We start from the raw sequence: 14,597 nt of genomic DNA, 5'->3' as shown, positions 1-14,597 counted from the left end.
AATAAATGAAATAAATTTTCCGATTATTTTCAAACAAACGGAAGGAGCTATTTCGAACGCTTTCTTGTTATCTACTGAAAATTTCCAATAAACATTAGAAAAATGCTTTTTTTTAATTTTTTAAGTAAAAGAAGCAAATTTGCAAATTTCAAGTTGCCTCTTTATAAGTTTGTATATTCAATCAACTGATTTTGAGACTTGTTTTCCAACAAAACCAGGGGAGCTAATCAATGGGTTTCAGTGGAACTATTAAATGTTTTATTCAAAACGTTAGGAAAACGTTTTTTGAGTTTTTTGATTCAAAGAAGCAATTTTTGTCAAAAATGAGTTATTTCTTTACAAAATTGCGAAATCGATAAACTGATTTTGAAGCTTATTTTCCAACAAACCCAGGGGGGCTAATCGATGGGTTTCAGTGGAACTATTAAATGTTTTATTCAAAACGTTAGGAAAACGTTTTTTGAATTTTTTGATTCAAAGAAGCAATTTTTGTCAAAATTGAGTTGCTTCTTTACAAAATTGCGAAATCGATAAACTGATTTTGAAGCTTATTTTGCAACAAACCCAGGGGGGCTAATCAATGGGTTTTTTGAATTTATTAAAAGGTTTTCCCTAAAACGTTAGAAAAACGTTTTTTGATTTTTTGTAGTCAAGGAAGCAAATTTTGTCAAAATTGAGTTGCTTCTTTACAAAAATGCAAAATCGATAAATTGATTTTAAAGCTCATTTTCCAACAAACCCAGGGGGGCTAATCAATGGGTTTTTTGGATTCAATAAAAAGTTTTCATTAAGACGTTAGAAAAACGTTTTTTTGATTTTTGACGCTCAAAAAAGCACTTTTGCGACTTTCTCATTTTTGAGCAAAAATTTTACATAAGGTGTTCAACCAAAATAAAGTTGATTTTAAGTCCAACTGAAGTGTTCCATTCAAATAAAAATTTTACTTTCATGTAGATTTTTTGCGACAAATTGAGAAAACTGTTTTTGAGTTTTTCCGATGCAAAAAACGCTATATCGTTTTTTCGGGCAATTTGTGTTTTTTTTTTCGTTAATTGCTGACTTGTAGTTGCTCACGGCTATTTCTTTCATAAACCATCTACCAAAAGCTCGTTGGGGGACAATTTTTGTGTGTTTGAGATTTTTTGTCGCAAAAAAAATCACGTTTTTTTTGGATACGTCTAACCGGGGAAAGGACTTCTAAGGTGACGTCTGGAACCTCGGGCGATCATCTCTTGGTGACGTCTGTAACCAAAAAAATGTCAGGCCTTCTTGGTCGGGTGACGTCTGAAAACCCTTGAAAAAAAACTCTTCGTCTTTGGTTGGCTCGTCTGCAATAAGAAACTCTGTCGTAGTCTTGGATATTAGTCTTGGGGTGTGCTCATGCCCACTCTTTGTTTCAAAAAAAATTTAATTTAATTCAGAAGGTTTTATGTCCTTATTATCAAGGCGGATGGTCACCAAAATTATGTTTTAAAACATATCTCTAGTCTAATCATTTGTTAATTTGTTAAAAGAGCACGTCTAAGTTTCACGTTGTTGGACAAAAGAGTCAAGTTTTTGTTGGAATTTTGGCGGTTTTTGAATCATCTTGAAAGTTGCAATAACATTGGCAACATAAAGTATCAAAGTTGCATTGAGTGCTCACCAAGCGACAGTAATAAGCAACCAAAACTTGACATGAAAAATCAGTACACTTAAAGATATTGTAAGACATGGCCCAGTCAGCAGGATCTCAAAAACTGTGCTGGCAACCTTCTTGACCATCCCGGGTCGAGGTGTCACCGCTAAAAATCGCTAAACGATGTAAGATTTACGGTGAATTTGAGTAAAAGTGTAAGATTTGCGTTCAATGCGATGAATGCGGTTAAAAAAACTTTAAAGCGGTGAAAAATATTTTTCAGCGCTTAAGCGGTGAAAGAAAATTTTTCACCGCTACAAGCAGGATGCAGTGAAAAAAAAATTTCACCGCTACCAGTAGAATGTGGTGAAAAAATTTTTTCACCGCTACCAGAAGAATGCGGTGAAAAAAATTATCACCGCTAAAATCGCAAATCTTACAAATATTCACCGCACTAATTTCAACGCTTTTCTTATATTCACAGGAAATAGCATTGAAGTAAGTGAGAGATGGCGCAGTGGATTACGAAACTGGTGACACGCATCAGGTAGAGGTTCGAACCCTTGTACGGCAGTTGCTTCTATGTAAGAATTCCGGTGAATGCGGTGAAAAAAATTTTTCACCGCAAAATTCAACGTAATTCCAACAAAAATTCACCGCTTTCAGCGCATTCAACGCTAAAAGATGCGGGCGCTTTGCGGTGAAAAAAGTTTTTTTCACCGCTATTCACCGCTAATCTTACATTATTTTTTGACAAAACCTCGACCCGGGCTAAACCAGAAAGTGCTCAAGTGCCCCTCGAACCCATATGCGAAAAAAGAACCACTGGAGTCTCCCCAAAATTAGAACGTGGAAAGAATGCCTCAGATGCCTTACTCAAAATGAACTAGGAGAAAGATGTCAAAATTATATGGAATTTGGTATCATAAGTGTTGATAAACCCCGGAATCAGGCGATCGGAAACCTGTTTCCCTAATCTATCTTAGCTCGGGACCGAAGTTAGCCGTACTGTTAGTTGTCGAAACCACCACCACATGATGATCATTCTCACAATTGTTGAAATTTGGCGTTTGATGGAGAGGCATATATTCGCCCCCCGTTACATTACATTTGACTGCTGTGTATTCTTTGCAAGAAAACAGTCAAAAGAATAATCAGTAGAACATTTCTTTGGGAATTTTCAAAAAATATTGATTAGGGTTTTTTCAAAATACTTTGATCCTGGCAATCAGGAAGAAACCACCTTTCGTCAAGAGTTTTTAGCGAATATACAGGAATGTACAGGATTTCAAGGAACTTCTCAAAGGAACAATTGATCAGAGACAAGAATTGAATCTTGTTATTAATACGGAAATTGGGACGTGCAATCAAATGGAATTTTTTTTGGTAGTCAATCGACCCGCAAATCAATTCTGTTTAAATTCAAAGGCTACCTCGCACAGTAATGTCATACAGATTCGCAATCTGTAATCTGAGTTGATTCGCGGTGCCGATTTATTCAATTTACTATTCCAAATTAATTGGTTAATTCGCGGGGCGAATTTACTAATAGTTTTGTAGCTGAACGATTCAATATTCTGAATGCAGAATATGTGTAGATTTGGCGGAGCGAAAGTTAGTTCTATTGTTAGACTGGTACTTCGCTTAGCGAAATAGGACTTAAGACTATCTGATACAAATTAATGCTTTGGCGGAGCAAATTCTAGTATTAAAGAGAGACAACTAATTTGAATTAAGAAAATGAGCAGAATGAAATAAAATTAAATTATATAAATTTGATCACGACAATTGAATTCTAATTGCGGTAACTCAAGATCACAAGACGACATGAACAATATTAACAGACAAAGTTATCAGGTACAGGATATAAACAAATTGTTAACACGTGAAAACTCAAGATTGGATCTTCAAACAAGAACTAAAATTATGATTAAAATTAAATGGCGAAGGAAAGTGAACTAAATTAAACTTAACGAAAATAACTTGAATTGCTATACCAAATCAATGGCCCCAGAATGAATGAAATGTACTACTGTACCACATTTCCCCCTCGACAAATTAAATGACGAAGTTATTTATCATAAAATTAATAACATATGTACTGGTTACTATAATTACTACTATAAGGTTTTTATTTCAGAAAGTTTTAGTCAAAGCAGTTTAAGGTTCAGCAAGTTTTAATTACTGTCACTCTCATAAAATCTTTCCGCCTAGTCGACCGTCAATGATGCCTCTGTTCCCTTGTAGTTAGGCGAAAAATAGTACTGTGTGAGTAAGACTGTGCAGGGGAACATGGGCCGACTGTAAAATCTGATTCGTTGTGCTGACTCTGAGCTGCGGCCGTCTTTATAGCTGAAAATTTTGACTGGTTCTTAATCTTTGTTTGCTTAATATTTTGTCTCCTTTTGTTTCGTGAGGGTGCGCTCGAACTTGAAGCTGTGGGGGGACAAGTTTGCACAGATGCAAGTGATTCGTCTGACTCAGTTACTGAAGGCGTTGAGTGTTGTCTTTTCAACGGTTTCAGTGCCGCTGAAGCCTTGGTAGCAGCTTTTCGTTTCGGTCCACTAGGGGGCTCCGCGATTACAATGGATGTCGGCGGCATCTCCATCGGCACCGCGAAATCACTTGTTACTTCTGCTGCTGGCTCTGGCGGCGTTGTTATAACTGTTCCTTTTTGGTTTTGTGGGCATTTGTACTCGAAGAGCTCGAGTTACGTTTGAATGTATCGAGGAGACCGCACTGATATAGTCTGCTATTTTTCGGTGTTTCATTCGTTTCCTTCTAATTTTTTCCTGGTCTCTTTTGCATGGTGACTAATAAGATCTTCAGTAATCTTTCGCGTTGGTGTTTTGGGTCGACGATTCGCATACAATTGTAATTCAGTTTGGCGTTCGGCCTTTGTGCCAATTTTATCCAAATCTGATTTACGGATGGTCACATCTCTTTTTCCAGGCTCCTTTATCACTGATGTAAAAGTATCTGTCTTCACCACCGAAGAACCGGGCGCTAACACCTCATATAGCCCGTCCAGGCTTTTCTTGGAGCGTTTCGTTCGTGGTCTCTTTTTTGCGAGCTTAATTTCCAGGGAGGCTTCAGTTCGTGGCACCGACAGTTCAACTTCTGGGTGAGGGATCACTCTGGATTCCTTGTCCGGGTCCTCATTTTTCCGTTTTGCTGCGTCCTTGCTTAATCTATCTCTATTCAATTCGAGTTCTGTGTCACTCCTTTCCTCCTTGTCCCAGATTTCTTCGGAGATTAGTTCCTCCCATCTGACTGTCTTCAAATCTAAATATTTATTTAAAATTTTTTTTATGTGTCAGACTACTTGGGTCAGGTTTCGTCGATATATTACTTAATGGTGTATTAGCCTTTCTACCAAAATGTGCTTCAAATGGTGATACATTAATAGTCTTTTGACTGCATATTCGTAGCTGGTAAATAATTGAATTTATCGATGCTTTCACATTAAATTGATTTCGCGCCGCCGTTTTAATGCAAGCTAGGCGATTCTTGATTGTTTGTATTAGCCTCTCAACTAAGCCAATTGCTCTGTGATCGTGTATTGGAGATTCAATTATCTGTATATTATTTTGATTACAAAATGCTTTAATTTGTTGTCCCGTTTGGCATCGAGCTTGATCTAGTCTAATTGAACGGGGTCTTCCGTGTAGCAAAACATACTTTTGAGGGAACTTCAAAATGTTATCTGCATTAGCTCTATCAAATACTTCTGCTGTTGGAAATTTTGAAAATCGATCTATACATGCAAGAAAGTAAATCTCTTGATTTTTTCATTATTAATTGGTCCTCCAAAATCAATTTTGATTTCCTTATTTGGAACTTTGCATAACTTTAATGGTGCCCATTTATTAGAAGGAATAATAGCTTTTAAGTTTTTACCAATTTTTACACAGGGATTGCACTTTGCCGTCTTTGTGATTATGTCCCTGTACATGTACGGCCACCATGCATGGGTTGCCATATCTGTCATCCCCCATATCCCAGGGTGAGTGGCATCTATAGTTCGACGTATGCATCTTTGATTGCATGAGGGATAGCTATTCTGTCGTCGATGCATGCACATCCATTCTTGACATGAAGATCTTTCCAGAATTAGTGTATGTACGGCGATATTTGTTTGCAGCGATCTTCATTTTCAGTTAAGAGGCAGTCCCGTATCTCCTTTAAAATCGCATTTTTGGTGGTGAGGCTGGCCATTAGCGTGCTAGAAAAGATCTTCGAAAGGGCGAAGTTAAATGAATCCAAGTAGAGGTCGTCTACTGAGGGTGACGTTACTGTTGTAGTGTCTGTATTAGGGGTGACTGGCTTTGCTGGTACCGCTTGAGCTGTCGATCATCCTGCCTCGTCCGCAAATTTCACTTTGAGTTATTGAGGTGTAATTTGAGTTATTTGGTGTCATTTTGTTAATTGAGTTATCACTATCCGTAATTGAAGAATATTCTGGATTTCGCGCAGCAAATTCACTGCATAATTTGTTAGTGGAATTTGGAGTATTTGAGGCTGGTTTTGTGAGCCGATTTTACGCTGAAAAATCGACGTAATTTTCCGCATTTAATAAGAAGCGTTTCGCGCTGCGTTCAGTCACATCCAACTTTGCTACTATAAATTGCTGGTCATATGCAGATATATTAACAGCTTTTTGTTGCGGGTCGCCAGAGTTATAATCTACTAATCCCATTTTTGAGCCAGGGAGATGATCAATTGTAAAATCAAATGGCAGTAGTCGATCTACCCAACGTGTCAATCGACTATTGTAGGATTTGTTAGCTCTATTTTCTCTCATGATTGAAAGAAGAGCGCTATGATCAGTTATTACGGTAAATGATTTGCCGTATAAATAATATTTAAAACGTTCAACGGACCAGACAACACCCAACAGTTCGAGCTCATTAATGCTATATCAGTCCTCCACAGAATTCAAAAATCGCGATGCGAATGCCACAGTATGCCAACCATTTGGGGTTCGTTGTTCTAATGCACACACCAAACCTTTACGTGAAGCGTGTTTCTAAGTCCGGGTTAAAATGCTTATTTTCCGTTGTTTCTGCAATCTTCTCTTTAATCAATGTGAACTGTTTTTCATCTTCATCCGTCCAAATAAATTTTGTATTTTTCTTAAGCAGAGGTCGAAGTGGGTAACATAATTGCGACAAGTTTGGAATGAATTTTTCTAAGCGATGAACTGAGCCCCTAAAGGATATGAGTTTTTTGAGATTGGAAGGTGCTGATAATTTTCCGATTGCTTCCGTTTTATTCGTCAATGGTGTTATACCTGTTTGTGTAATTTTATGTCCGAGCCATTCCATATTATCTTTTGCGAAATGACATTTAGCAAGAATTATTCGGAGATTTTCTTGATCTAACTTTATCAGACATTTTCGTACTAAATCGAGATGTTTTTCTATTCCTCCTCTGCTCACTATTAATATATCGTCCAAAAAAGAAAGTATTATTCAGGCCTGCGAGAGTACAATCAATCGCTTTTTGAAATTCAGCCGGCATATCTGTAAGGCCGTAAAATCCAGGTTTAAAACGATATGTGCCGTTCATATCTCCGCTTACGAGTTTGAAGTTACAATGGCGGGCCGTATCACTGTAGAAATTAAGCTGGCTGTATGCGTACTGCAAATCAAGAGTTTTAAAATAAGCCGTCTCTTGCGATGCGGTTTGCAGTGTTTGAGAAATCGTTTGAACTAGCGAGTCTATATTCGGCATTTGATACTTGTTTTTGTGAATGGCTTTATTCAGGATTTTGGAATCTAACGCTATTTTGATTGATTGATCCTTTTTGACCGTAATGACTATTGGAGAAATAAAAATTGATCAGAGCAATTAGTTAGTTTTTCAATATGTCCTTCGTTTAGCAATTTTTCAAGTTCGATTTTCACTTTCGGTTGGAGATGAATTGGTACTTTTTTCCTTTTTGATGTGTAACTCGATAATTTTTGTGGAATTTTGAATTGACCGTGTGATGTTTAGGTTTTCCAATTCGGGCGATTAATTCTGGAAATTCCTTTGCTAGCGATTTTTTAATTGCACAAGGTGGTTCTATATTATTGACTTCCGTATTCGGGCAAGATTTTTGTGATATTGTTATGCCTAATTGATCAAAGAGGTCTCGTCAGAGAATTGGTCAAAAACCATCAGCTACGACCGTGATTTTTTGCTTTCTGAATTTTCCAATCATTGCACCGAACTGCCCTTTTTAAAGTGCCCAGAGTTTCGACAATAGCATTAGAAAAATACTTTAATTCTAATGGTTTTTTCTCCGACCATTGTGATTGCGCACAGTTATACATTTTTTCTCTGGCGAGCGACAAATTGATAATCGTACAACCGATACCGGAATCGAGGAGCAAGTGGCAATCTGTATTGCCGATCGTTATCGTCATATTTTGCAGCGCTATTGGCGGTGATCTAACGTTTTCTACTGTTGCAACGTAATTGTCGTCCGAGGAATCATAGTCAGAATTAAATTATTCATTATAATTTATATAATTGACGTTTTTGTTTTTCCTGACTTGCATTTTGATCTGTAGTTTCAGCAGTTTCTAAATTGTTAATACGATTATTTTGACGTGAATTTCGTGCATTATTAAGTTTTTTCCGACATACCTTGGCGAAATGGTTGAGCAAACCACAATGATTGCATTTCTTATCCATAGCAGGGCAAACCTGGCGGTGTGTTGTTGTCCAAATTTGACCACAACCTCTACATTGGCCAACTGATGCACGATTAACTGCTACTCTGCCTGATTGATTTCCACGTGCACTCGCGCCGCGAAATCGATTGAATGATTGTATTGCATTCACCGTACTGCCAGTTGCGCCGTTATTTGATGATATTCTCTGCTGATTCTGATGGCCCATTTCCATATTGACTGCAATTCTAAGTGCTCTTTTGGGGTCAACTGTGTGGCGGAGAAGTTCGCGTTGAATATCATCATCCAACATGTTTGTGATGAAAATGTCCCTGATGATCACCTCCTCACGATTTTCAAAATCGCAATTTTCCGCCAATTCATTCAAAATGCTGTAGAATTGTTCTACCGTTTCACCCTTTTCCTGCTTTCGTGAGAAGAAAACATACCGATCGAATGTGATAATTCTTGGGCGGATAAAAGCTATCTCCATCATCTGCCAAAGATTGACGGTTGTCAGGTCATAAATATTGTCATGAGGGAATTTTTCTGTTAGTAAGCGTCTTCCCTCTGTACCGATGCTGAGGTAAAAAAGAGACACACATTTTTGATGGCAAAGATGCCATGGTCGTTCCCCGCATAGTACTCCCGCTTCTGGTATCTTTTGACATATTAAATCCGATTGCAACTTCAATTTGCTGTTTCGTATCTAAAGGTCTCTCTCCGTTTCCTTTGTTGCATCTTTAATTGGCATCTCGTACTTTGGTTCAGCTGGCAATCGGAACATCGTTGGTTTCGGTTGCAGTAGCCTGTCCAGTGTGATTTTCTCTCGCGCGAGAATCTTAAGCTTTACTTGGATCCGCCATTTCTCCCATCTGATTGGTGGGTCCGACGTTGGGTGTTCCCATAATGGCTCTATCGACAATGGTGTCCTTCTAGATTCACGTGCTGGCTGCGCCATGTCATACAGATTCGCAATCTGTAATCTGAGTTGCTTCGCGGTGCCGATTTATTCAATTTACAATTCCAAATTAATTGGTTAATTCGCGGGCCGAATTTACTATTAATTTTGTAGCTGAACGATTCAATATTCTGAATGCAGATTATGAGTAGATTTGACGGAGCGAAAGTTAGTACTATTGTTAGACTGGTATTTCACTTAGCGAAATAGAACTTAAGATTATCTGATACAAATTAATGCTTTGGTGGAGCAAATTCTAGTTTAAGAGAGAGACAACTAATTTGAATTAAGAAAATGAGCAGAATGAAATAAAATTAAAATAACTAAATTTGATCAACATTTTGATCACGGCAATTGAATTCTAATTGCGGCAACTCAAGATCACAAGACGACATGAACAATATGAACAGACAAAGTTATCAGGCACAGGATATAAACAAATTGTTAAAACGTGAAAACTCAAGATTTGATCTTCAAACAAGAACTAAAATTATGATTAAAATTAAATGGCAAAGGAAAGTGAACTAAATTAAATTTAACTTAAAATAACTTGATTTGCTATACCAAATCAATAGCCCCAGAATGAATGAAATGTACTACTCTACCACAAGTAATTTCAGGAAAAGTTTCGTAAAAAGCATGAATATAAAAGTATCGCTAAGGACAGAAATTGTAATGATTATGGATTGCAATTCTTTTTGCGTGATTTTGTCGAAACAGAAAAATAATACTTTCAAACATACTAACAGTCCTACAGTTAATTCTCACGAATCAACTCCTGATACAGTACACGTTATCTTAGAATACAACTAATATCCTGACTGTGACCTCTGATTTGGTACTTGTCAATGTTGCCGCGAGCACGGAAATTTCAACTAGAAAATTTAACCTAAAACCACTGTTGTATACATTGGAAACGTCAAAGTTAGTATTTTGATGCACCCGGGAGCCTGTATTGAAAGCAAATTGAAACACTCTTTAGCACAGAAAATCATTCAAACTTCTGTCTGGGCACTTTGGATATATCCTACACCCAATAAAGACAAAAAACTTTGCGAAAGATTCAACTGAAGTCATCAGGATGAAGCAAATTTCTTTTGAAAGCAACTGTTGTCGCTGGTGCATTGAGTTTGTAGAAATTGTTTGTTCAAGCACAAGCTTGATTTCCTTAATTTGTTTTGATTGACTGATGACTTCTGATTTGTTTTGATTTGTAAAGTTTGCGGGATTTATGTTTTACGCACGTGTGCAACCTAGCAATTCCTTGTAATCTGTAAATCTCTTGTGATTAAGTAATAAACATTGGTGACCCTTTTTAACGACAAACACATTGAAAGCAACCAAACTTCTGAAAGTGAAACACTGAAAAAAAGTTAACAAAATCAGGGAGTACTTTAAAAAATTTTCTCAATACTATTTCTATTGTTCCTATAATTCAAAATGTTTGCAGTATTTTAGAACCCTTTAGAAAGGAGCCGTCACTTAGCGACAATAACGAAGAACCAAAATAAAGAAGATAGAGAGTTGAGAGAAAAAAGAAGAAAGAAAGGAAAATAGATAAGTACAAAAATGTGTAACAAGAAATGACGTCTACAGAAGATTGTCTCTCAGCAACCAAATAGTCCTAATTTCATTTTCAAATTCTAAGGAAGAACAACGTTAACAAAAAAAATCAAAGGGTCTTCATCCGAAGTAACATTTATATAATAGTATACCTATAAAATACCTACTAATATCATATTTATATACTATTATCATATTTATATACCTGGTATCTAATATAGGAAAAATTGGTCCACGCTCCTGTTGAAAAAAAAACAAAAAAACAAGCTTTGCACTTTTTCGATTTGCAACAGAATTTTCCATATTCCTGGATGAGATTAGCGTTCAATAACGTTTTTTAGTTTTTAGGAAGCGTGTACATTGTCGTCAACTCTGTAGTAGATAGTGTTCATACACATACACACACATTTAAAAAAAATAGAACAACACTCACAATTTATTTTTATCGTAGTTAATAATCAAGTTTCCGATTATTGGTTCGAAAAGAATGTAAAGCAAGAAAGAACACAGCAATTACAGTCAAACGTTTTCTACTTCAGAGGGCACGTTAAAAAAAACTTCAGATTTAGGTTGTTCGTTGTAGAAAAGATTTAAACGTCAAAGAATAATGGTCAGCATCGAAGGCAATAACAAACACATTTTGATATTTTTTTTCCGTGAAAAATTTGACGTTCTCTGACTATCTGCAACGTTCAACAGACCCAACAAAGTTTAGGTTAAAAGAAAATTAGACCACACCACACTTCACTTCAAAAACAGGTCTGATTGCTTTTTCGCTCAAATTTCAGAACACAGGATTTTTGTATCGAACAGGTAAAACACTTAAATCTGTAGCTTTCGTATAAAAGCAATCTTATCGTCCTGCCCCAGAACAATAACACCCTCAACACAATAACAGGACAACAAGAAAAAAAAGCGTCTAGAGCAGCTTTTTTACTACAGCAAACAAACTGAATACTCTTACGCGTGTCCATTGAAGTTGCTTTTGATAATACTTGATTTATTAAGCAGTTACATAACTTAACAAAAACCAAAACTGACAAACTGATAGTTCAAACAAGAACAAAGTTCAAAAATGTTGCAATAATCAACTGTATCAATATGCCCAGCGCCAAAATTTCTCTTAGAAAATCCCGTTCCAAATTTCCAAAGAGACCGGAAATTTACAGCGACAAACATTTTAGGTACCGAAACTTCAAACACAGTTATTGACATTAATGATTTCTCTAGTTGGAATAAACTTATGCGACGAACCGAAACAGTAATGAAAGCAGTCAATATCTTCCGAAAATGACCGTTCACCAACAGTTATGAAGACGCACGACGCCAACTATTAATATAATAACAGCATAAAACTTTTTCTGATAGCATAAGATACCTTGAACGAGGAAAAGAACAAGACAAGCGGGACAAGTTATTGCATTTCACCCCCTTCCAGGACAAAGATGGTGTAATACGAGCAAGAGGCAGAATAAAGCACGCTAAAATACCATACTGCCAAAAACATCCAATTATACTTGACAGTAAGAATAGTATTACTAAACTAATAAATGAACAAGCCCACAACGACTGTAGACATCTCTGGAACAGAGTTTGTCAGAACACACCTGCAGCAAGATCTCATTATCATAGGACTAAGACGATTTTTGAAACAACTAAGCAAAACATGCTTCATTTGCCGACGATGGAGAGCACAAAAAATTACCCCCCTCATGGTCGACCTCCCGAGTTTCCAATTCGCAGAAGCAGAAAAACATTATACTATTCTAAATGCTGGCTTAGAGATTTTGGACGCTTTTACGTCGGGCACCGAAATCGCAAATCGGAAAAACAATATGTATGTCTTCTTACCTGTCTTTTCACTAGAGCTGTGCATCTTGAGGTTTGTCAGACATTGGACACAGATTGTTGCCTACTAGCCATAAGAAGATTTGTATCGCGATGAGGGTATCCCCAACTAATCATTTCTGACAATGGATCAAACTTCACATCCGCAAAAAATATGTTGGATCTGAGCAAAATCAGTATTGACAACAACTACATCAAGTCCCAGTTACAGCAGCAATATATTACATGGCAAATGAATCCATTTCTAGCCCCTCACCTCGGCGGGACATGAGAAAGGCTACTTCAGTCTGCCAAACGCACTTTGCTAATAATTTTAGGCAGCCTACAATTGAAAGCCCAAGTTTTTCAGACAATTGTAGCCGAGACTGAAGGACTTCTCAGCTCCAGACCAATTACATATGTCTCTTCAGACACAAACGATGAAGAAGCACTAACCCCTAATCATTTCTTATTAAGACGCCCTTACAGCCCTTCAGCACCGTTGACATCACATTAGTAAAAGGAGTTCTCCTACACGCAAACATTACTGGATCATTTTTGGAAATGTTTGCAAAAGGAGGACACATCAGATATTATCAGCCTACCAAAGTGGAGAACAGAATCAGAACAATTGAAAGAAGGCGATTTAGTCTGGTTTTTGCATGAGTTCACTTCGAGAGGTATTCGGCCAATGGGTCGAATTGCGAAATGCCACAATGGATTGGATGGACGAGCACGATCCTTCGAAATCAAGACATCAACTGGAGTGCTGAAAAGACCAGCAGTCAAATTAGCTAAAGTTTTACACAATACTTGAAACCATTAATTCGAACGACATATTGGTTTTTATAATTCGATAATCAAATTTAGCTTATCAAATATTCAACTCTACACAAACTCAAACAATCAATGATACATGAAGAAGTCAACAATGCTGCAAAACGAAAAGAAAATTTTAACTTTCCTAAGTCCTTAACTTCCCTAAAACTACGCGGAATCCAGCTCAAAGTGTTTCTTTGCCCCATACCGACAACAGTCATCATCAAGTTTTTGTTAGTTTTTCCCTTATTTGCCAGTTCGACAACAGCTAACGTCTTTGGAATCCAACCCACATAATTTTGTCAACAGCCTTCGGATCGACGGAGTATACACCTTCACATCAACAGAGTTTACAGTATACGCTGCCAACAATCTTCGATTAAACATCAACTTTCACAGCCTCCATGAAGCCTAATAACTACTTTCACATATCCTTGTCATTCAACAACACAATATTCCAACCACCACGCATCAAATTAAAACGTCGATGCAAACGTTTGATCACCAACTTTCAGCGACATATAGCCGGCGTATATGTGTCGCCCCGGTAGAGTGTACAACAAGTTTACACATACACACAAACAGAAAGCCAAGAATGCCCTCAATTATGAAAACAGATCATCTTAACAGCTTCGACATTACAAAACAATGTTGAAATTACATATCAGCTAAAGAATCATGTAAACTTGATTGTCGGAATCTTAAATTGTAAAATACAACAAGAGTATTCAGTTTTACCCTCATGCACTCGGCCCGGAGTGTTCAAGCACAAGTTGATTTGCTTAATTTGTTTTGATTGATTGATGACTTCTGATTTGTTTTGATTTGTAAAATTTGCGGGTTTTATGTTTTACCCACGTGATCAACCTGGCAATTCATTGTCATCTGGAAATCTCTTGTGAATAAGTAGTATACATTATTTACGGCTCCGAGGGTCGGAAACAACTGTTTGACCGCAACCTATATGACGCTCTTGAGATTTCCTCATCTCAGGCATTCAATTCTTTCCCGGGTCAAGGTTTTTGGGTAAATTTTCGTACGAAATGCGGTGAATGCGGTGAATTTTTGTAAGAAATGCGGTGATTGCGTTGAATGCGGTGAAAAAAATTTTCACCGTATTTCATACAAAAATTGACCACCAATTTCA

At 37.1% G+C, this 14,597-nt stretch overlaps 1 long non-coding RNA gene across 1 annotated transcript; it reads left to right on the top strand.

Moving 5' to 3' along the window:
* The first annotated feature begins 1,614 nt into the window (after window positions 1-1,614).
* Window positions 1,615-10,103, top strand: LOC142338554 (uncharacterized). The gene is made up of 3 exons (XR_012758990.1): window positions 1,615-1,705; window positions 2,399-2,628; window positions 9,999-10,103. It is a non-coding gene; the product is annotated as an uncharacterized LOC142338554 (long non-coding RNA).
* Window positions 10,104-14,597: the final 4,494 nt, after the last annotated feature.

This window comes from Convolutriloba macropyga, chromosome 4, assembly GCF_964194025.1.
Source record: "Convolutriloba macropyga chromosome 4, txConMacr16.3, whole genome shotgun sequence".
In the NCBI taxonomy this organism is placed as follows: domain Eukaryota; kingdom Metazoa; phylum Xenacoelomorpha; order Acoela; family Convolutidae; genus Convolutriloba; species Convolutriloba macropyga.
This window is presented reverse-complemented; position numbering and strand designations above follow the sequence as displayed.